Source organism: Catharus ustulatus, chromosome 7 (assembly GCF_009819885.2).
Source record: "Catharus ustulatus isolate bCatUst1 chromosome 7, bCatUst1.pri.v2, whole genome shotgun sequence".
Classification (NCBI taxonomy): Eukaryota; Metazoa; Chordata; class Aves; order Passeriformes; family Turdidae; genus Catharus; species Catharus ustulatus.
Genome location: NC_046227.1, coordinates 37,850,733 through 37,873,692, shown reverse-complemented (window position 1 = coordinate 37,873,692; position 22,960 = coordinate 37,850,733). Strand labels below are relative to the sequence as shown.

The following is a 22,960-nucleotide window of genomic DNA, read 5'->3' as shown; positions in this document are numbered from 1 at the left end:
TCCCTAAATACTTCCAAAAGTATTTTTTAAGCAGGAAAATGCTCAGAGCTTGATTTATGTCTGCTGTGCTCTCCCCATCACTGCACTGAGCTCTATCATTCTCAGATCTTGGTCCCTGCTGCTAAAAGAAAAGGCAATAAAATCAAGTTCAGGGTATGTTTTATTGCCAGAGCTGCTGACACGCTAAAATCTGCATCCCATGTCACAGTTCTTGGCCTTTTCAAGTCTGCTTCCATGTCAGGAGCTTAATGAGCAGAAAACCAAACAAGAACTCCAAAGATCAGTGTCACTCAACAAAACCTTTTGCCTTTTTGGTTGAACGTGTGCATTCCTGACAAGACAACGATGACAGATTGAATGTCAAGACCTTTTACATTTTTTTTCCAACTATTTATTTTTTTTTTTTTAAACTCTTAAAAATAAGCTTGGCTGCTTGGAGTTTATGCAACATGAAAGCCAAAGCTCTGGAATAAAACTGAGGCTTAATTTAGCAACTCTTGTTACTTATTTCGTGGGTTTAATGATATTTTATTTTTAGAAACACATTTTTTTTATTAAGTTAAGATAAACATCCAGGTGTTTTATTGTGGTAATTTCTCTAAGACAGCAAAAATGGTGCTGACATGATTCAAGACAGCAAGCCCTGACTTTGGAATTCCCATCCCAGCATCACTCCTGGCTCCTGGAAAATCCCTGCCCCAGTCTGAGCCCTGCTCTCCACTGATCCATAACCCACAGAGGAGCCTCCCTATGCCATGGAAAAATGGAGCAAAATCCAAACAACCCCTTGCTGCTTTTCCAGAGAGCCAATTTCTCAGCACTGAAGTCACAGGGGGAAACAGGATAATGTTAAGGTTTGGAGTTGTTGCAAGCCTGAGCAATTAAATCTCGCACAAAAACACATTAATGCCTGGCCTAAGAGCTGCTGAGGTGAGGAAAGATTAACAACCCTGGTATTTCATGTCCTGATATAGCCACAGGCACTGGGAATTTTCTCTGCTGTGCTTTGGGGGAGTGCAGTGCACAATGCATATTCACAGCCTCAGGCTCTCCCTGTTTTACAACAGAAAAATCAAAATTCCAGCTCTCTAAACCACTGGGCACTGCAGGGACAGGTCAGTCCTCTGCAGGGAAAGATTTTGGGTGTTTCTTTCACAGAAAATAAACACATTTGGGTGTTTTTTCTCTTTCTTTGGATGGGTAAAAAACCACAGCCAAGCACAACCTGCCAACCCTAATTTCACAACAGACAAAAAAACCTAAACCAAACTCCAGAGGAGCCATTCCTGATACGAGCCATGAACTCCATGGCATTCCCACACATAAAACCACCCTCAGAAATTATTTCTGGGGCTGCACCCTGGAGAGTGGAGCTGATCTGGAGAGCACAGAATTTTCTGAGTTGGAAGGATCATCAAGCCTAACTCAAAGTGAATGACCCAGACTGACTTGAGGAGGTTTATTACAGACATTAAACAGCAATTTTTTTTCCAAGCACTTGATTTTATAGCCACAAAATGAATTTATTACCCACAATTTATTAAAAAAAAAAATAGGGGAAAAATGGGGCAGTGAATAAGTGCAAAAAAACTTCACATTCACCCTCTCAGCTGCTACCAGGATTCCCCAGGCACCTCCAAGTTTTCCATGCTGTAATCACAGGAAATTCAGCTGCTGGGCACACCCAGAGCTGGCAGGTCTGAGCAGCTCAGCCTCACACTTGTGCTCACAGGCTCCATCCAGGGGCTCATCCCCATGGCACTGGGACAGATCCCAGTTTGGAGGGGAGGGGAGGACTGGAACAACACCCAGGTGGGAGATGTGGGCAATTCCTGCTGGATTTACAGCCTGGGTTATCCAGGGAAGTGTTATTTATAATGGGGAGCTGAGACAGCTTTGGAAGCACAAAGATCCATCCTGCAGACAGGAAAGGTTCAGAAACACAGAGAAAGTCACACAAAAAAAACACACACAAAAATATTCAGAGACACAGATGGGAATGAGATTCAGCACAGAAGCACCAAGGGAATGGTGCTCCAGGCTGATTTTAGGGATGTGGAATCAGGATTAGAATTGTTAAGGATGGAAAATCCCTCTCAGACCCTGCAGTCCAACCAAGCCCCAGCACTGCCAAGGCCAGCACTGACCCACAAAGCCTCACTGGGAATAACACACAAAGACACAAAACCACACAGAGTCACAGAAACACAAAAACACACTCACAAAAACACTCACACATGCAGAAAAACTGACACAGACAGACAGATACACACAGACACTCAAAGATTCACACTCTAACACACACAGATGTCACACACATCCCAAAAAGACTCCACACTCACAGACTCACACACACAAAGAAATCACACACACAGAGAAACACAGAGAAAGGTCCAAATACCCTCAAAAATATTTCACACTCATATAGACAAGCACCACATTCCCAGAAAAATACACACACCCAAACTCCAAAATGTTTCACACTCACACACAAACTCCTGCACAAACAGAAAAACACCACATTCACAGAAAAAAACACATACACAAAGGTTCCACATACACCCCCAAAAAACTCCTCACTCACACAGATTCACACACAGAACAACTCCCAGAAAGACACACACACAAAAATCACAACACACAGAGAAACACAGAGAAAGGTCCAAATACCCCCAAAATATTTCATACTCACATAGACAAGCATCACATTCACAGAAAAAACCACCCACACAAAGGCTCCACATACACCCCAAAAAACTCCTCACTCACACAGATTCACACACAGAACAACTCCCAGAAAGACACACACACAAAAATCACACTAACACACACCTCTAAAAAAGATTCCAGACTCACACACAAAATCCTGCACACACAGACTCCCAAACACACAGAAATACACATTAACAGAAAAACACATTCACATAAACAACCACACACAGAGAAAGGCTCCACACACACCCTAAAAAAGATTTCACACTCACACACAAAATCCTGCACACAGATTCCCAGACACACAGAAAAAAAACACACACACATCCCCAAACTCCAAAATGTTTCACACTCACACACAAACTCCTGCACAAACAGAAAAACACCACATTCACAGAAAAAGACACACACACACAAAGGCTCCACATACACCCCAAAAAAACTCCCCACTCACACAGATTCACACACAGAACAACTCCCAGAAAGACACACACACACAAATCACACAAACACACACCTCTAAAAAAGATTCCACACTCACACACAAACTCTGCACACACAGACTCCCAGACACACAGAAAAAACCCACATTCACAGAAAAACACACACACACACCCAAACTCACACACACAGAAAGCTCCACACACATCCCAAAAAGACTCCCCACTCACACACACACAAATACACACACAAAAAAATCACACACAGAGAGAAACACAGAGGAAGGTCCAAATACCCCCAAAAATATTTCACACTCACACACAGACAAACACCACATTCACAGAAAAAAACACACACACACCCAAACTCACACACACACAGAAAGGCTCCACACACCTCAGAAATACTCCTCACTCACACAGATTCACACACACAACACACAGGAAGACACACACACAGAAAGAAATCACACACACACACACAAATCACACACACAGAAAGGCTCCAAACACCCCAAAATATTTCACACTCACACACAAACATCACGTTCACAGAAAAAAAGAAAACACACACAAAGGCTCCACATACACCCCAAAAAACTCCCCACTCACACAGATTCACACACAGAACAACTCCCAGAAAGACACACACACAAAAATCACACAAACACCTCTAAAAAAGTTTTCACACTCACACACAAACTGCACGTACAGACTCCCAAACACACAGAAATACACATTAACAGAAAAACACATTCACAGAAAAACACACACACACCCAAACTCACACACACAGAAAGCTCCACACACACCCCAAAAAAGATTTCACACTCACACACAAAATCCTGCACACACAGACTCCCAGACACACAGAAAAACACATTCACAGAAAAAAACACACATCCCCAAACTCACACACACAGAAAAAAAGATTCCACACTCACACACAAAATCCTGCACACACAGACTCCCAAACACACAGACAAATACATTCACAGAAAAATACACACATCCCCAAACTCACACACACAGAAAGACACACACACACAATCACACATACACACACCCCCAGAAGTATTTCACACTCACACACAAAATCCTGCACACACAGAAAAACCCCACATTCACAGAAAAAACCACACAAACCCAGACTCACACACACCCCAAAAAGCCCCCACACTCACACAAACTCACACACAGAAAGACTCCCAGAAAGACACACACACAAAAATCACAGAGAGAAAGAAATCACACACAGAAAGGCTCCAAACACCCCAAAAAATATTTCACACACCCACAGACTCCCACATTCACAGAGAAAACCACACACTCCCCAAAAAAGCCCCCAGAGTCCCACAGAGCCCAGCACCACTGGCAGGAGGCAGATCTGCATTCCAGCCTTTGTTCCCCTTTATCAACTCTGGGACTTTGGCACATAAAACATCTGCAGTGAACACTTCTGCTAAAGCAGAATAAAGCTCCTTATTTCCAACAGAGAGGTGCTTTTAAAATTGGTTTTAAATTTTAAAAGTTGTTTCCCTCTCCAGGGCAGCTTCCCACAGGTAGAAAGGAGAGCTGCTGTGAATTCCCTTCTGTGGTAATTGATAAAATATTTGTGTTAATCATAAAAGTAGTGAAGTTTATATGAACCAAAATACAAAGATCTGGAGTAAAACACAGACCCTTAATGGGAAAAAAAGGTAATTAAATAATTCTGTTTTAAATCTCCCTGCCATGAATATTATATTTTAAAATAATTTGTATCTACTACCAATTTGTAAAGTCAGACTTTCCAACAGTCTGATTGATTTTGCAAAATCAGACTTCCTGCCTTTGTTTTATCAATAACTGCCTATCTACAAAACCAGAATTTTCCAATTTCTAGCAGTTTTATCTACCAAAACCAGACAGTTATCTGTAAGATTAACTCCTAGAAATGTTCACACAAATGTCTATTTTAACTACCACTCCTTGCCTGGCAAAATTATGACAACAAAAATTATTAATTACCACAAAAGACCACACTATAAAAAGAAGCACCAAACCAAAATTTAATAAAACATAAAGTGAGCAGCAGCCACTCCTGTCTCCCCAGCACTGCTTTGCTGTCTATATAAAATAAAACAATCTAAATTTTACTACAAATTAAAAGTTTTGTTTCTCATTTATAACACTTCTATCAGTCAAGAACCCAGAATTCTCATTTTAGGGTTCCATTTTCCTGGGTGTCACTGCTGTTTGAATTCCCTTCTATCAGTCAAAACCCCAAAAATTCTGACTTTAGGGTTCCATTTTCCTGGGTGTCATTGCAATTTAAATTCCCATCTCTCAGTCAAGACCCCAAAATTCTGATTTTAGGGTTCCATTTTTTCCTGTCACTGCTATTTCAATTCCCTTCTATCAGTCAAAACCCCAAAAATTCTGATTTTAGGATTCCATTTTCCTGGGTGTCACTGCAATTTAAATTCCCATCTCTCAGTCAAGACCCCAAAATCCTGATTTTAAGGTTCCATTTTCCTGTCACTGCTGTCTGAATTCCCTTCTATCAGTCAAAACCCAAAATTCTAATTTTAGGGTTCCATTTTCCTGGGTGTCACTGCTGTCTGAATTCCCTTGTATCAGTCAAACCCCAAAAATTCTGATTTTAGGGTTCCAATTTCCTGTCACTGCTGTTTGAATTCTATCAGTCAAACCCCAAATTCTGATTTTAGGGTTCCATTTTCCTGGGTGTCACTGCAACTTAAATTCCCTTCTATCAATCATAACCCCAAAATTCTGATTTTAGGGTTCCATTTTCCTGTCACTGCTATTTCAAGGGCTGCTTGTCAGGGATTTCATGGATTCAGAGCTGGAGAATCAATGTCTACCAGAGCAGATTGCTGAAGACATGCAGAGAAAATGCATTTCAGGCACTTTGCCACTGATTAACAATTAACTCTGCTCCAGCCAGACTCAGGAGCTGATTAACCACTGCATCCTTGATACAGAAAGGGAACAATTCAGGTAAAGAAACCCAAATAAACAAAGAGTTTAAAATTCTCCCCATCCTGAAGGGATTTCCCCTTATCTCCTTTTCTAGAATAAATCCCATTTTCCCCACACAAACCCATGTTTTATGTGTATCTGCAGTAGTAAAATGAGCAAACCTGAAGCTTCCCAAGGACATTTATTGCTCATTTTATAGATTTCCCTGCCCTTTGATGAGCTGCCATTCCAGCAGGCAATCTTTTCTCCCCTGCCCCACCCATTTCCAGGTTGTCTGTGGGAACAGCAGGAGCTGGGAATTTGCCAAGCATCTCCCAGCTGGGAGCCAAATCCCACAAGGATCTGGTCCAAATCCATCCTGGGCAGAAATAAAACACGGTGGGAATAAAATCAGGCAGGGAAGGGACCAAGGGGATGGTGCTGCAGGAAATCCAGGCTGGTTTTAGGGATGTGGAATAAAGATCAGAAGTGTTGAGGATGGAAAAATCTCTCTCAGGGCTTTGGGATCCCTCCAGGGATGGGGATTCCACCTGAGCATTCTTTCCATGAAGGAATTTTCTAAATATTCAATTTAAACCTCAGAGTTTGAGCCGTTCCCTCCTCTCCTGTCCCTGTTCCTGGAGCAGATCCCAAATCCCCCCGGTGTCCCCTCCTGGCAGGGAATTCCAGAGAGGGAAAAGATCCCTCTGGATCCTCCTTTGCCCTTTCCCAGCTCCCCCATCTGCTCCTCACAAAGATTTGTGCTTTTTGGGTTGTTTTATCCCATATTAATACAGAAATAAATGAGTTTTGCTTCAGCCAGGAGAGCTGAACCTCCTCCAAATAATTCAATTTTCTGCAGGTCTGAACCTCGAGTTTGCAGTGGGGCAGAATCCTTTAAAAATAAAGAGAATCCCACTCTTCTCCCATCCCATGGAGGGAGCATCTCCATGACCAAAGAAATGGAAATCCTGAACCAAATTACCTGGCAAAGCACACGAGGAAAAACATCAAAAAGCTGCAAGCAGGTGGGGAGATGAAAATGGAAGATACTTTCCACAATCCACACAATTCCAGTTGTCTGGGGGGATAATCAAACACTCCAGGTGCTCAGAACAAAATCCTGATTTAATGCCCAGTGTGAAATGGGAATCCATCAGAACTTTACTCCAGGGTTGCAAAGTTTATTATTTTTCAGATTTCTTCTGCAGATTTCACTGGGCTCCATCCTGGTGGAGAAAAATCTCATCTCCCTACCTAAACTGTGCTGGTAATTAATTTTTAACAGGTTTTATATTTAATTTCTGTATAAATTTTTCAGCCTGTAGACACAGACATGTAAAACAAGCAGCACTAAAACACGACTCTGGTGGCAAAACCCAAATCTCACTTTTATCTGATAATCTCCAGAGAAAATCTTGGAGATTCTTGGCAGTAACAGCTGGGGTTAATATAAATAAAATAAATAAATAAAATAAATTTTTTTCTGCTTTTCTGTGTAAGGAACAGGAACAGTTCAGGAGTTGTGCTGTGGCTGCTTTTAGCTGTGTTGACTTAAGAAGTGTCTGAAGTGCCAAGTTTCAGGTTTCACCTCTCCAATGTGTCCAGACATGTGGTTTAGCACATTATCCCCAACTGCAGCCTTTTTTTTTTTTTTTTTTTTTTTTTATGGAAAACGGGGCAGTGCAGTGGCAGGGAAGGCAAATCATTCCCTCCCCAGCCACCATGGATTATCTGGAGAAACATTTCATAAACTGGAAACATTGCTCTCACACTGCAAGATCCTCTCAAAGCCAAAAAAACCCCAAAAAACAAAAAAACCCAAAAAACAAAAAACCCAAAAAACCCCAAAAAAAACAGAAAAAAAAAACCAAAAAACCCCTCAAAAAAACAGAACAAAAGAACCCAAAAAACAAACAAACAAAAAAAAACCAAACAAAAAACCATCCAAAAACAACAACAAAAAACAAACCAAAAAACCAAAAAAAAACCCCACAAAGCGATTTAAATGTGAATTACACTCACAGGAGACAGCCCATGATCTTATCTAGGGGTGGTTAACCACAGGCAAGGTTGTAAACATGGATTTTACCAGGGAAGACAATCCTGATAATTCAGAGAAGATCTCAGCTCCCTTTATTTTGGCACACAAGTAAAAATTCCTTTTGCAATTAAACGTTCTCCTTTAAAAGAGTTTATCATGTAATTGCTCCACTGTGGTGGTCAAAATACTCACAAAGCCACATGGAGAAATTTATTTTTTAATAGATATATACTTTGCACTTAGCTGGGTATTAACTGAGGGAAAAAAAAGGTTTCTATCTGCAAAGAATAAATTAAATTTTCTGTGGGAAGAGAGCTACAAATTGGACTTTCTCATCACAGAGGCAACACTGCATTTTTGGCAATATTAAAGAAAATTGGGATATGGGTTTAAAACCCCCACACCCTAGAAATGACATTTTGAAAAGCCATCAAGCATCCACAGAATTCCACAATTAAAGAATATTTACATCTTTATAAAATCAGGAAAAAAAAGCATTTTAGGAATATTATGAACAACAAGTGTGAGTGATTCCCCAGACAGAGCCTGAAATATCCTGGATTTCTGGATTTAACATAACCTGATAACCAACTGGAACAACCCCACAGCTCATCCTTCCCAAGACTCCCAACCCAATTCTGCCCCCTCATTCCTGAGTGCTCCTCTCAGAGCTGTCCCACAATTAAAGCAGGGCTTTAAAAGAAAAAAAAAATTGGATTAAAAGCTCCCTCCTCCCTCTGTGCTGCCAAAAATCATCAGCTGGGCACCTCTGGATTGTCCACTCAGCCCTCAAAATCCCAGCACTGTCCCCAACTGTGCTGGCACACAAAGAAATTCTGGTGTCTGTGACATTTTCTGGGGTCTGGACAGCACAGGGCAGGATTTTTAAAAGCAGAACAACCCTTAAAACCAGCTCTGAGTGGTGCTGGTCCTTTGTGCCCCTCTGTTCCCACTCCCATTCTGTTCCTGCAGGGATTTTACAGAGCTGAGCTCAGCTGCTGAGCTGGGGGTAAAACCTGGGGCAGGCTGCAGCTCCTGGGGATTTCTGATGGAATGAAGGCATCAGAGGAGCTGTGTCTGCCCTGGGATTTGGGGAAAATCCCAAAAATTTTTGCTGCTTTCAATGCCAGGGCACTGCTGACACCCAGTTTTTGGGGAGGCAGCGTCCCACCCTGCAGCTGCAATTCCTAAAGGCTTCTTCTGCCAGGGAGGGGTGAGGGTTTGGGGTTTGAAAACCCAAGAGCAGCTAAATACAAAGTGAGAGGTTCAGGGCATCGATTGTTATGGGATGTCTGATGCAGAATGCGCTTTTTAAACTGCTTTATTTGAAGTAAAAATAAAGAAAAAGGCAGTTTAATAAGTGATGTAAGGTAATCACTCCTCCCCTCCCACCAGCACACCAATGCCTGACCATTCCCTGAGTAAAAACCCTCTTTGGAAAGACCAAACCCTCAGGTTTTATTGCTCAGGGAGACATGATAAGGTATGGAAATGAAGTGGAAAATGCCTTTGATCAGATCAGATCTCTGTCCCAGCTGGCTCCAGTCAATGCACAGAACCAAATTCTGATGCAGAAAGACAAATCCTGCTCCTGTCACACGTTACATAACCCAGCAAAAAATGCATTTCAAGTATTTGATGTGACTTCAGTTACCCTGTGTGCCTTTTGGTAAAAAGAAGAAGAGGAAAGAAACTTCTCTGTATCAAAAATCCACATCTCATATTATCATTTCACAGAGCTTGCCCTTGGTGGGCTCACTGAACTCAGGGAAAAATAAATCCTGTGCCATTGAAATATGTGAGCAAAGGCCTTTCTGGGAATTTTAAATGATATATTTTTCTCTGCCTCTGAAATCTGGCTTCAGACCACAGCAAACAATACTTTGCCACCAGCCAAGCCTCATTTGTCAAACCACCAGGGCATTTCTGACTCAGGGCTGGTCAGGAAGGGGAGTCAGGGCTGCTCCAGCATTCCTGGGAATTCACAACAGCTCAGGAACTGGGATAAATAAATGTGAGGAGTTGGTGCAAAACAATAGCCAGGAGTGAATGCAGCTGGGATAAAAGCAATAAAAACAAAAGGAGTGGTGGTTTGATTCCCTGCAAGACAAATTATTAATTATATAACTGCTGTGTCCTGATTTTGAACATTTCATCTGTTTGGTTACAATATCCTGAGCTGGAAGGGACATCCTGCACCCCAGGGAAAGGCTGAGGGAGTTGGGAATGCTCACCCCAAAAAAAAAAAAGCTTTGGGGTGATCTTGGAGCACCTGGAGGAGCTGCAGGAAGGGTGGAGAGAGAGGATTTATAGGGGAGGGAGGGACAGGACACAGGGAATGGCTGCACTGCCAGAGGAATGGGATGGAGATTGGGAATTCCTGGCTGGGATGGAATTCCCAGGGAAGCAGGGGATCCCTGGGATGGGATGGGATGGGATGGGATGGGATGGGATGGGATGGGATGGGATCAATGGGATGAGATGGGATGGGATCAATGGGATGGGATCAATGGGATGGGATCAATGGGATGGGATCAATGGGATCAATGGGATGGGATGGGATCAATGGGATGGGATGGGATGGGATGGGATGGGATCAATGGGATGGGATGGGATGGGATGGGATCAATGGGATCAATGGGATGGGATGGGATCAATGGGATGGGATCAATGGGATGGGATGGGATGGGATGGGATAAAGGGATGGGATAAAGGGATGGGATAAAGGGATGGGATGGGATCAGTGGGATGGGATGGGATGGGATCAATGGGATAGGATCAATGGGATGGGATGGGATGGGATGGGATCAATGGGATGGGATGGGATGGGATGGGATCAATGGGATGGGATCAATGGGATGGGATCAATGGGATGGGATGGGATGGGATCAGCTTTAAGGTCCCTTCCAGCCCAAGCACTCCTGTCCCCAAATTCCAGTCTGATTTAGCACAGAGTCCCCAGAGCCTGGGGCACTCGAGGGAGGCAGTGACAGCCCTTCACCTCTGCCTCATAAAAAGAAAAAAATGCAGATTTTAGCTAAATTAGCAGGTTGGTTCCACCAAACCCTTACTGCTCTGAGGATTTCCTGTAGCACAGTGCAGGTCAAAGGGCTCTCCTGCCCTGCACCCCAAACCTCTCATTTCCTGGAAGCAGTGAAGGAGAAATCCTCACTCCACACATCACCCTCCTGCTCTAATTGTACTGTAATTATTAACTCCATTTATTGCTTCCCAGAAAAGAGATTTTCAAGTCTGTGCAGATCAGCTGGAAATCTGCAGCTCTTTGATAGCTCATGAATATTATAAACATCTAATTTAAAGTTTTCTCCACTAGAGAACATCGGTGCCAGCTCAGTTTTTTAGCCATGGTCTCACAAATCTCTCCAAATGTGAGAATTATTACAGGGAAGGAGAGGAAAAATAGGAATTTCTGTTTCTTCATTTGAAGGAATGAAGCCAAATAGTCAATTCTGGAATTTTACAGAGACAGTTTTTATACACATTTTTTTTTTAGCCACAGTCTCACAAATCTCTCCAAATATGAGAATTATTACAGGGAAGGAAAGGAAAAATAGGAAATTTTTGTTTCTTCATTTGAAGGAATGAAGCTAAATAGTCAATTCTGAAATTTTATAGACACAGTTTTTATACACATTTTTTTTTTAGTCACAGTCTCACAAATCTCTCCAAATATGAGAATTATTACAGGGAAGGGAAGGAAAAATAGGAATTTTTGTTTCTTCATTTGAAGGAGTGAAAGTAAATAGTCAATTCTGAAATGTTATAGAGCCAGTTTATATATATATACACATATATATTTAGCCATAGTCTCACAAATCTCTCCAAATATGAGAATTATTACAGGGAAGGGAAAGGAAAAATAGGAATTTTTGTTTCTTCATTTGAAAAAATGAAGCCAAATAGTTTATGTTTATATGTATACACACACACACAAATAAATGAAAGTTGAAACAAAGAAACAAGAAAATGAAACATAAAAGCCCACAGCAAAAGTCCTCCTTGAAACTTCAGGAATTTTCCCCTCCTGTGCTGTGGATTTGGAATGTTATCAGCCTAGATTGATATCAGGCAGTGTTGCAATAATCTCAGAAAAATAAAATAATGCTGAGGAACAGAAAGCAGCCCCAGGGTGGAATTAGCTGTGCACGGGGAGATTGCCCAGCCCTTACACCCACGAGGTTTTCCAAAAACTGCCATCCCAGAGGATATCCTGACATCCTGGCTCTGCCTGGACATTCTGCTCTTGGGATCATTGGCTTTTGCCAATTATTGAAATAAATGCTGTATGTATAATGATAAAATAGCTTTTCTGTATAAATGTAAGTTTTTTCTAATAGCAAAAGATTAAACATACATTTTTTTAAAAAATTATATGCTTAAACTACCCACTTAGTTAAAATAACAACCCATAAACATATAATAAAAACCCTACAGCTGACACAACAATTATCAACACTCACCAGCTGCAAAAAGCCAAGACCACCATCCAAATTAAAAAATAATAAGAAAAAAAATTTTAAAATAATAAGAGAAAAAAATGAAAACCACAAGCCAAAAAACACACAAACTCTAAAAAAACCCACAAAAAATAGCCATGCTAAATAGTTCTCAAAAAAAGTTAAACTATACATAAAAAACTATAAACATGCAACAAATTAATACATTATAAAATGTATTTTAAAAAGCATTTCCAAAACAACAGTGTGCTCTTAACAATTTACCAAGCACCCAACTGTTTTAACCCTTTGCTTTATGTGTATCTCCTATTATCTTTTTAGTAAACCTTTTAAATTTTATCAAAACAACAAAATGTGTTTTTCACAGGTCTCATTACGAAACTTGAAATTCATTTTTATATGTTTGTATAAAACTGATTTGACTCTACACCCAGTGAGGCAGATGAGATGCCCTGAACCTTCCTGAAGAGGGAGGCACCGCTGTAATCTTAATTTTCTGGGTTTTTGATGTGTAGTTTTTTAAAGGATGGGCACAGGAGCAAACTCCAGTTTTGGAGCAGCCACGTTTCCCTGGCCAGCTGGGACCCAGCAGCTGAAATTCTCTGTCCTGAAACAGCCAAGGAGGGGATTATCCTGCAGGAATTACAGAAAGGAGACGTTTCATGAGCCCAGCCAGGCACAACAGATGGAGACAGTGAACTTCCAAGGAGAAATGAAAACAGTGCTGGGAGCTCAGCACACACCTGGTGCTCTGAAATTAAGGGAAAAGCCATAAAAAAACACAAACAGGCTCATCTGGAGTGTCCAGCCTGGAGAAAAAAACAGAGGGGAGACTCATCCCAGCCTGGAGCTTCCTCCAAGATTCCTCTCTGGGAGCAGAGAAGAACACCATGGATTTTGAGGTTGGATTTTCTTCCCCCAGAGGCTGCTGGGCTCCCCAGCACATTCCCAGAGCTCCAGGAGTGTTTGGACACTCCAGGGATGCTCAGGGTGGGATTTTGGGGTGTGTGTGCATCCTTCCAGCTCAGGATATTCCAGAAATTGGATTTTCTGAAAGAAGGAACAGCCACACTCTCCAAGCCCACACCTAACACAGGAAAACTCCTCCTGTAAATCACCCAAACACCTCAAGTCCAGCCTTAAATGACATTTAAGCTGAACTTGGAAAGGTGGTTTTTTTCTGGAAAGAAAGTTTGAGGCTCCAGCCTGTGCTTCTCCCCAAAGCTTTTAGCTCCATTTCAGTGTCTAAGCTGAGCTCTGAATTAGTGCAATTTGCCAGAACAGGTTTCTTCACATCAGGACAAAACCGGGGCAGCATTTTTCACCCCCCTCAAAAAAAAAAAGAAAAAAAAAAAAAAAAAGGATTAGATGACTCTGAGTGCTAAGTGCTCCCATCTGCGTGTTTAGACTCCTGAGCAGGGTAATCACCACCCTCCAGGGCACATCCCCAGGGCTGCCGGATAATCTGGTGTCTGTCTCTGCTGCTGAGGAAGGGAGGGTACAGAAGTGCCCTGGAGCTGCAGGGATTCACCAGAGCCACAGGCAGCGCTGCTCCTTCCAGCCCCAAACTGGGATTTTAGGGGGGAAAGGTGCCAGGGAGGAAGGAATTGTTATGGTACCTCTAAAGATGGTGTTTTGTGCAGGTTTTTTGCCTGTTAAATTGGAAAGAATAGAAAAAAATTACAGCATCTTGCACTTAAACCTAAGGAAAGTCTAGAATTACTCTTAGTTCTCAATCCATATAAATCAAGATTTGCCTGAAGATTTTAGTCTTAGCTTCCCTAACATTTGGAATAATCATGTAACTGGGCTACAAGGAAGAAAAACATTTCTTTGCAGGAAAACATGGCCATTTTGACATAAGACAATTGTTCTCACAGACACACTAATTCATGGGCAAAATTAATTCAGAGTGTGAGAACAACTCTATTTGAACATTTTGAAGAAGCAGAATGTCCAGTCTATTCATACCCCATGTATTTCTCCAATCTTTATGATTTTTCACCCCACTGCTGCAAGGATCCCTTCCCACTCTTGTTATAAAAAATGCAGGATAATGGAGGATGAAACAAAAGAAGGATGGAGTGGATTTGCCCCTGGATTAAATTTAATTAACATTAAATTTAAGAAACATTACATTTAAGAAACCACAATTTTCCCTGAGAATTGCTGAATGGGATGAGCTTGAAGGGCCCTTCCAACCCAAACTGTTCCAGGATGATTCTTTGGGGGTTTTTTAACACAAAACCTCAGATTCCAATGATATCAGCAATGGGGTAAATTTATCCAAGCAGGTTTCGTGCAACAGCTCAGATTTGTTTGAACATCAAAGAAAAATCCCAAATGAAAACCATTTCACCCCAAATTTGGCCCTGTAGTTCAACCCAGCACCTCAAAAAGGCTTCAGAGAAGAAATCCCAATTTCATTTTGTTGGATTGCAGCTCGTGGACACAGCAAGAAAACAAGGAATGCCAATGGTTATCCTGATCCTTCACCCAAAATCATGGAATTCCAAGATGGTTTGGGTTGGAAGGGATCTTGAACCAATCCCATTCCACCATGGCAGGGACACCTTCCAGGAGCCCAGCCTGGCCTCCAACATTTGGAGTGACCATCCTGGTGATCAAACACTGCAGAAACCCCCTGCAAAGCCCAGCTGAAACCTCCTCATTTAGAAAAGATTCTCCCAGCAATTACTGGAAATATTCCTGCCAACATCACATGCATCACTCAATCCGCCTCAATCCCTCAGGAGAGCTGAAATTCCTTCTGAAGTTTATTGGCATGGAAGGATCCTAGGTGCCTTTTCAGCACTTCTGAGCTTTGGACATGCTCCTCAGCCAGGAGGCCTTTGAGGGTATAACAGAATAACAGAATAACAGAAGCATTCCTTTCCTTTGAGTCCACAGGAGCCAGCCAGTGGATCTGAGGAAAGGAATTAAAGTGTTGAAGAACACAGACTTTGAAAAAGAAAACCCCAAAAAAAACCTCACCCAAAAAAACCAAGAGGGGAATTTTCATTTTCAGAAGTATCAAAATTCATGCAGCAATTTCTTTTTTTTTTTAGGGTTGTTTTTTTTGTTTGTTTGTTTGTTTTTTTTAGTTTTTAATCACAGAATGGTTTGGGTTGGAGAGGATCTTAAAGCTCATTTTGTTCCAGGTCCCTGCCATGGTTAGGGAATCATCCATAGGTTGGGAATCTTCCATGGCTTGGGAATCTTCCACTTGGTGACTTCTGCTTTGTAACCTGAGTTTGTAATTCCTGATTCCAGATTCTCCTGTGTAATTACCACAACCATATAAACAGGATAAAAGGGAATGTTCCCTTTCTCTTCTCTCAAATTTGGGAAAATGGAAAAACCAAGCAGGAAGAGATTGGGATAACCCTGAGTTAACAGGGCACTGGTGTCTGTCCTACAGAGCTCCCAGGGCTGCAGGAAAAGGTGGATTTTTTTAAAATGGATTTTTTTCCTTGCAGGATCTTGTGGTGCCAATGGCCATCACCTCCCTGACCCACAGACCACATCCCCCCACCTTGGCCGTGCTTTCCCTCCTCCTCCAGACAAAGGGAATTCATCCCAAGTGTCCCGAGGATCAGCATCCATCCCGTGTCAGCGATTATGGGATCTCCCAGCTCCTGACAGTGAACATCACCCAGATGTCAAACCTCACCCAGGGCCCAGGCTGAGGCTCAAAACTGCAGATTATCCCCTCTGGAAGGGCTGTCACTGAGAGGATGTGGCTGGAGCACAGCAATTATCACGCTGGGAAGCACTAATTGACTTAAAGCAAGGCAGGCAGGGCGGGAAGGGGGGGAACTCTGCTGACCGAGTTAATTGTGGGCTGGCTGCAGGAGTAAAATATCACCAGGCAGAGGTTGATGAATCACCAAGCTGTGGAACAACCTGGACAACTCCCTCTCTCCGTGCCATAAAACATCCCTCTGCAATTACCTCTGGAATTCACCTGCACTGCAGGTACAGGGCTGGCTGGGCAAGGGGACACAGACACAAAAATCAGGGACACAGGCAGCTCTGAGCTGATCTCTGTGTTCTCAAACTTCATTCTTTGTCAGCACAAACCTTTTCAAAAACTCATCCAAGCAGAGGTGTGACAGTGGGAGAGGTTCAAAGTCGCAGGGGAAGCTTGAAAACTTAGAGGTTCAAAACTGACCTGAGAAACAGAGATCTCAACACTTAATATTTCATGATTTTAAACAAAAACTTGTTTATTGAGGGGGAGAAACTTGACTCAATCTCTGAGCATCTGGGATTACCAGCAGGGCATTTCTGGAGGAGGCTGCAGCACATGGCTCTGCACTGCTCTGATCTCTGCCTGCCTCACCCTCTGACAGATGGGAAACCACACAATCCCATTTTCCTGAGCCTGCCCTCAGGAATCAGCCAGCTGGGCCCTGCAAACGCCTTCTATCTCATGAACCACGTGCACTCCTCAAGCCCAGCACTGTTTCCATCCCCTGCACCAGCAGAGCACACAGAACTGAGCCCTTGGTGCTCAACACTGCTGGCTGTTGTCCCAAGGGATTTACAGCCTAGTCCAGCACAAGGATGTGCAGCTGGATAGCTGGGATGGGAACCAGGAGCCTGGGTCCATCCTGAAGAAAAACACCACGCTAAAATCAGAGTTTTTCCAACCTGCCAGGATCAGCCCAGCACCTGCTGGTGTGCTTTTACAGGAACACAGGATGGTTTGGGTTGGGGGGACCTTGAACACATCCCAGCCCATCCCCAGGGGCACCACACCCCATCCAACCCAGCTTGGACACTTCCAGGGATCCAAGGATCTCCCCACCCTCCCAGCCAGGAATTCCTCCCAAAATCCCACCCATCCCTGCCCTGTGGCAGTGGGAAACCATTCCCTGTGTCCTGTCCCTCCAAAATCCCTGTGCAGCCTTCCCGGTGGGCAGGTCGTGTTTTCCACTCACAGTTTTTGCTGCACTCAGTACATTTTTGTGGTGTTCTGTCACTTCCTACGGTGCAGCCCCACTGCTAAAGAGCCCGAGGTTGGCGTCCACACCTGTGGAACACGGAGCCCAGTTCTTTTTACAGCTCTATAATCATCAGGAGCTGTGTAATAACTGCACTTTTACAAGGGACCTGTTAAACACAGGCTGGGAGTTGGGTCCCAGGCACTTGACGCTGCACACCCAGCGCTTCCCACAGCCTGGCTCCTCCTGCCAGTGCCACAGCGCTGGGGACACCCTGATTCTGGTGACACCTCCTGGTCCTGTGTGGCTGGGGACACTTTGATTTACAAGCCAGGTTCTGCTCCCCACACTGCCAAGGCTGGAGATATCTGTTTTCAGTGCCACCTCCTTGTCCCCAAAACCACCAGAGCTGCTGACACCCTGATTTTGGTGCACCCTCCTATTCCCCAAAACTTGGGGACACCCTCTTTTGGTGCCACCTCCCACTCCCCAAAACCACTGGGGCTGGAGATATCCTGATTTGAGTGCCACCTCCCTCTCCCTGTGAGGCTGGGGACAGTCTGATTTCAGTGACACTTTGCCCTCTGCTGGGGCTGGGGACACTCAGATTTCAGAGCCACTTTGCCCTCTGCTGGGGCTGGGGACACCCAGATTTTGGTGTCACCTCCCTCTCCCTGTGAGGCTGGGGACACCCAGATTTCAGTGACACTTTGCCCTCTGCTGGGGCTGGGGGCACACAGATTTTGGTGCCACCTCCCTCTCCCTGTGGAGCGCAGGACACCCAGATTTCAGTGACACTTCCCTCTCCCCATGGGGCTCAGGACACCCAGATTTCAGTGCCTAATCCCACTCCCCGTGGGGCTGGGGACACTCAGATTTCAGTGACACTTTCCTCTCCCTGTGCGGTTGGGGACACTCAGATTTCAGTGCCTAATCCCACTCCCCATGGGGCTGGGGACACCCAGATTTTGGTGCCACCTCCCTCTTCCCGTGGGGCTGGGGACACCCAGATTTTGGTGTCACCTCCCTCTCCCTGTGGGACTGGGAACACTCAGATTTCAGTGCCTAATCCCACTCCCCGTGGGACTGGGGACACCAAGATTTTAGTGACACTTTCCTCTCCCCGTGGGGCTGGGGACACCCAGATTTTGGTGTCACCTCCTTCTCCCCGAGGGGCTGGGGACATCCAAATTTCAGTGACACTCTCCTCACTCCGTGGGACTGGGGACACCCAGATTTTGGTGCCACCTCCCTCTTCCCGTGGGGCTGAGGACAGTCTGATTTCAGTGACACTCTCCTCACCCCGTGGGACTGGGAACACCCAGATTTCAGTGCCTAATCCCACTCCCCGTGCGGCTCAGGACACCCAGATTTCGGTGCCTAATCCCTCTCCCCGTGCCGATGGGGACACCCAGATTCCGGTGCCACCTCCCTGTGCGCGCTCCCGCCGGGGCTCAGCATCACCCGGGGCGGCAGAGCGGGACCCGCAGCCCTCCCGAGCCCCTTCCCCGCACTCACCGGGACACGGGACAGCAGGACACGGGACACAGGACACAAGATACAGGACAGCGAGCTGCTGGCCCGGCCGTTCGGGCGCGGCGGGCGGAGGAGGGGCCGGGGCGGAGCGGGCGGCTCGGACACGCCGTGCCCGCCCCGGGGCGGTGGCACCTGCGGGCAGGGCGGGACCCGGACACCTGCGAGGGGACCGCGACACCTGCGAGGGGACCCCGACACATGCAGGGGGACCTGGGCAGCCTCCCGAACCCGCCGGGAACCCTTGGAACTCAAACCTCCCCGACTCCCCGCGACCCACGCATCATCTTTCCATCAGAGCGCACCAAGGGGCGCACCAGGAATCTCGAATATCCTCATTTTGGGGTAAATACAGCTTTCCTTGGGATCGGCTCTGCTGGCAGATAAATTGAGGGTGTTTCAGTCTGAGCTAAGAAGTGTTTGAATCAACAGAGGCAGCCTTGCGGTGAGTGTTTTTCTAGGGATGCAACTCCCATTCCTTTGTTTTCGCTGCGCTCTTGCGAAAGGTGGATCTTGGAAATGGATACGGTAATTTGTGCTGTTTTCACAGAGTTAATTAACTGCTGCAATCCCACATTCCGAGCACGAAATTGTAGGGATCCACTTGCAAACAGTCTGCTCTCTAATTGAGTTCATCCTCCAGGCATGAGCTTTATCAGGGAGATCTTGAAGGGTGAGTATTTTTTGACTCATGGAGAAAGCTGTGGCACCCTGCGGTGTTTGCCTTCCTCTGCAGGACTTTTGGGGAATGTTTGGACTTCCCATCTGCTCTCCTTAATATAAACCATCTCTTCTTGCAGGGTGGAGCCATCCTCACCCTGCAGGAGCTTCTCAGAGGGTGAGGAAGTGCCTCTCCTGCACTGAACCCAGCATTTATCACAATCCAAAATTTATTCATCATTTTTAATAATCGACTCCAAATTTTACTGGACTGATTTCTGTTTATGTCTTTATGGTGCAAAAACCACATAATCTTCATTAGGAATCTACTCAGCAGCAGAAAAAAAAAAAGGAAAAAGAAAAAAAAAGACAGCAATCCATTCCTGCAGAAACCTTGGAACGCCCGGAATTTGCATTGCTGAGGAGAAATGTAATGATTTAATTGAGAAATGCTCAGAGTAATAATTACTGGAAATGAGCTGTTTCTAAAGCTCCCAAATATGACTTCAGGGAAGTGGCAAGGACACACGAACTTCTACTCCATTACATAAAGTGAGTGTAATATTCCTGTAAAAATGGAAATACATGCACAGGGGAAGTGGGAGAGTCTCCCTGTCATCCTCCAGGCTAATGAAAAACAGGAGGAAGAAGGAATATATCCACGGAGAGGCAGTAGAGATGGTTAAATTATTTATTAAAACAATTTTAAATTCTGCTGTGTTCGCTCCCCAACTCTTTCAGTTGGTGCCCCTGGATCCCTGGCAGTGTCCAGGGCCAGGTTGGAGCAGCCTGGGACAGTGGAAGGTGGACATGGGGTGGGATGGGATGTGTTTAAGGTCCCTCCCAACCCAAATCACTGTGGGATTTTATCACTTTGTGGATGATTTCCTACAGGTTTTGATGGAAAGCTGAAATCCAGAGCGTGGGCTCGTTCCACTTTGGAGTGGAACAGAATCAGGGAACATCCTGAGCTGGAAGGGACCCCCAGGATCATGGATCCAGCTCCAAAATCCCACCCCGGGCATCCCTGGGAGCGCTGTCCAGCCACTCCTGGAGCTCTGGGAATGTGCTCCAGCATCCTCTGGGGGAAGAACCTTTCCCTGATACCCACCCTGAGCAGGGCTGGACACAGCTCCAGGCGTTCCTGGGTGCTGTCCCTGTCCCAGGGAGCTGTCCCAGCTGTCACTGTGCCCTGTCCCGTGTCACACCAGGCCCACACGGCAGAGTTCAGTTCAGTTTTATTTTCCACTGTAACGGATTTCGAATGATACATCATGCAGTCTGCCAGTGTATCCATCCATCTCCGACAGAACTTCAGCACGAGGATAAAAGACTTCTCTCCACGGGCTGGGGGCAGGAGGAGGGTTCAGGTCTGCTATCAAGAATTTAATACAGTTCAGCATCATTTGATGCAATGGCAAAAAAAAAAAATTTCCCCTTATTACCAGCAAAACGTGTCCACCATTTATTTCCTTTTTTTTTTTTTTTTTGTTTTTTTTTTGTTTGGTTTTTCTTTTTTTTTTTTTCTTCCTAAATTGAACACTACTGTAAAGATACATAGAGCCCAGAGAGTACACATCTGCAGTACACGTTACACACTTTACAAACTAGACAGGGATCAATCACAGAATGCCCCAGCCCCGTGGCGTTGCCATCCCGCACAGCGGATGGGGCACGGCGCCGTTCCTGCAGGCACACTGAGGACAAAGCTCAAAGCAAGGGGAGATGCCGATTATCCTGCCCGTTTGTTTCCCTTTTTTTCATCCCCTGCCGTGGAGGAGTACTTCAGTCGTGGTTAGGTGAGGTATTTCTCCTCCAGCAACGGGAAGCTGATGAGCCCTTTTCTTTCGGAGCTTTGTTGTTATTTAGGCAATTCGTCAAATAGAACCGTGTTCAAATTGAAATTCTCGGTTGTGTTTATTTCTTTAAGCCTTAGGGCAGGGTTAGATGGGATATTGGGAAGGAATCCTGTGCCCAGAGAAGCTGTGGCTGCTCCTGGATCCAGGCTGTCCAAGGCCAGGTTGGATATTAGGGCTTGGAACAGCCTGGGACAGCGGGAGGTGTCCCTGCCATGTCCCTGCCCTTCCCAGATTGGAATCAGCTCATCTTTAAAATCCCTTCCAACCAAACCATTCCATGATAATAATAATAATTAATCACCTTTATAATTTATAAAGATTTCAGGCAAGTGTGCATCTTAGTCCGTTAGGATTTATAAAGTGAAATTGAAAAGCTGCTCAAGGCTCTGTGGGCAGGAAGTGTTGTAGCAAACGTTTTTTTGGTGACTTATTTTTTAAGTTTTCAGGATAATCCAACTCTCACCCTTGTTGGCTTTAATACAAAACTTAAAAATGCATCAGCCAAGGTCTTTCCAAGCTTAAAACTTTCCTTGCTTTCCAGAAAACAAGTCGATGAAACGTGAACTCAAGGACAAACACAAGATATTTGAACATATCATTAAGAAAAGCTCAAGTGAGCCAGAAATACTTTTCAATTACTAGCAAAAAGAACAATATGCACTTCAGTTCCATCTGAAATCCGTTTTCCATTCAGGAATGGTATTTCCACCCCAATTTGTCCCATGCATGACATTTTTGGATGTGAAATTTCATTTGCACTGTACAAACCACAACTTTAAAAATGAGCCTGGAATAAATAGAACACAACACTCAAAGAGCAAAGAAAGGAAGATGGGGTCAGGAAACAGCAAAAGACAGGTTCTGATCTCTGCAGAGCAGATGTGTGGTTTTCCTTTCCAGATATAAAATGTGAAAGCTTTAAAAATGGTACAAAAGTCGAATATACAATACACAATACAAACTGAAGCTGCCTAATTAAAATAGGCTCCCAAAAATAAGAACTGACACAAGCAGAGCATGTTCAGCTGAGAATTCATGATTTCCAATTATTCAACATCTCAGGTGTTTGGTTTTGAGGATTTTAGCCTGAGGCATCTCTGGGGCCTTGCTGAGATTCCTCCTGCAGTGTTGGTGTAGAAGGGAACTTGGAGAAATTTCCTCGTTGTGCTGCTGGTGGCACTGACTGGCTGATCAGCACCAGCACGAGGAAGAGATGTCCAAATTCCCTTCTCCCTCAGGCTGCAGGGCTGGCAGAGCTGCCCCCCAAAAATTCCTGCTGATGCCTGGAGCAATCCAGACCTTTTTGTTGTCATGAATGCTG

General features: G+C 44.5%; 1 protein-coding gene across 1 annotated transcript in view; it reads right to left on the bottom strand.

The window, feature by feature from the left end:
- Positions 1 to 19,180, bottom strand: part of LYPD6B (LY6/PLAUR domain containing 6B) — a 39,018-nt gene extending 19,838 nt beyond the window's left edge. The window contains exon 1 of the mRNA XM_033064982.1: positions 19,106 to 19,180. The gene's annotated coding sequence lies outside the window, so the exon portion shown is untranslated. The remainder of the gene's footprint in view (positions 1 to 19,105) is intronic.
- Between the last annotated feature and the right edge of the window lie 3,780 nt (positions 19,181 to 22,960).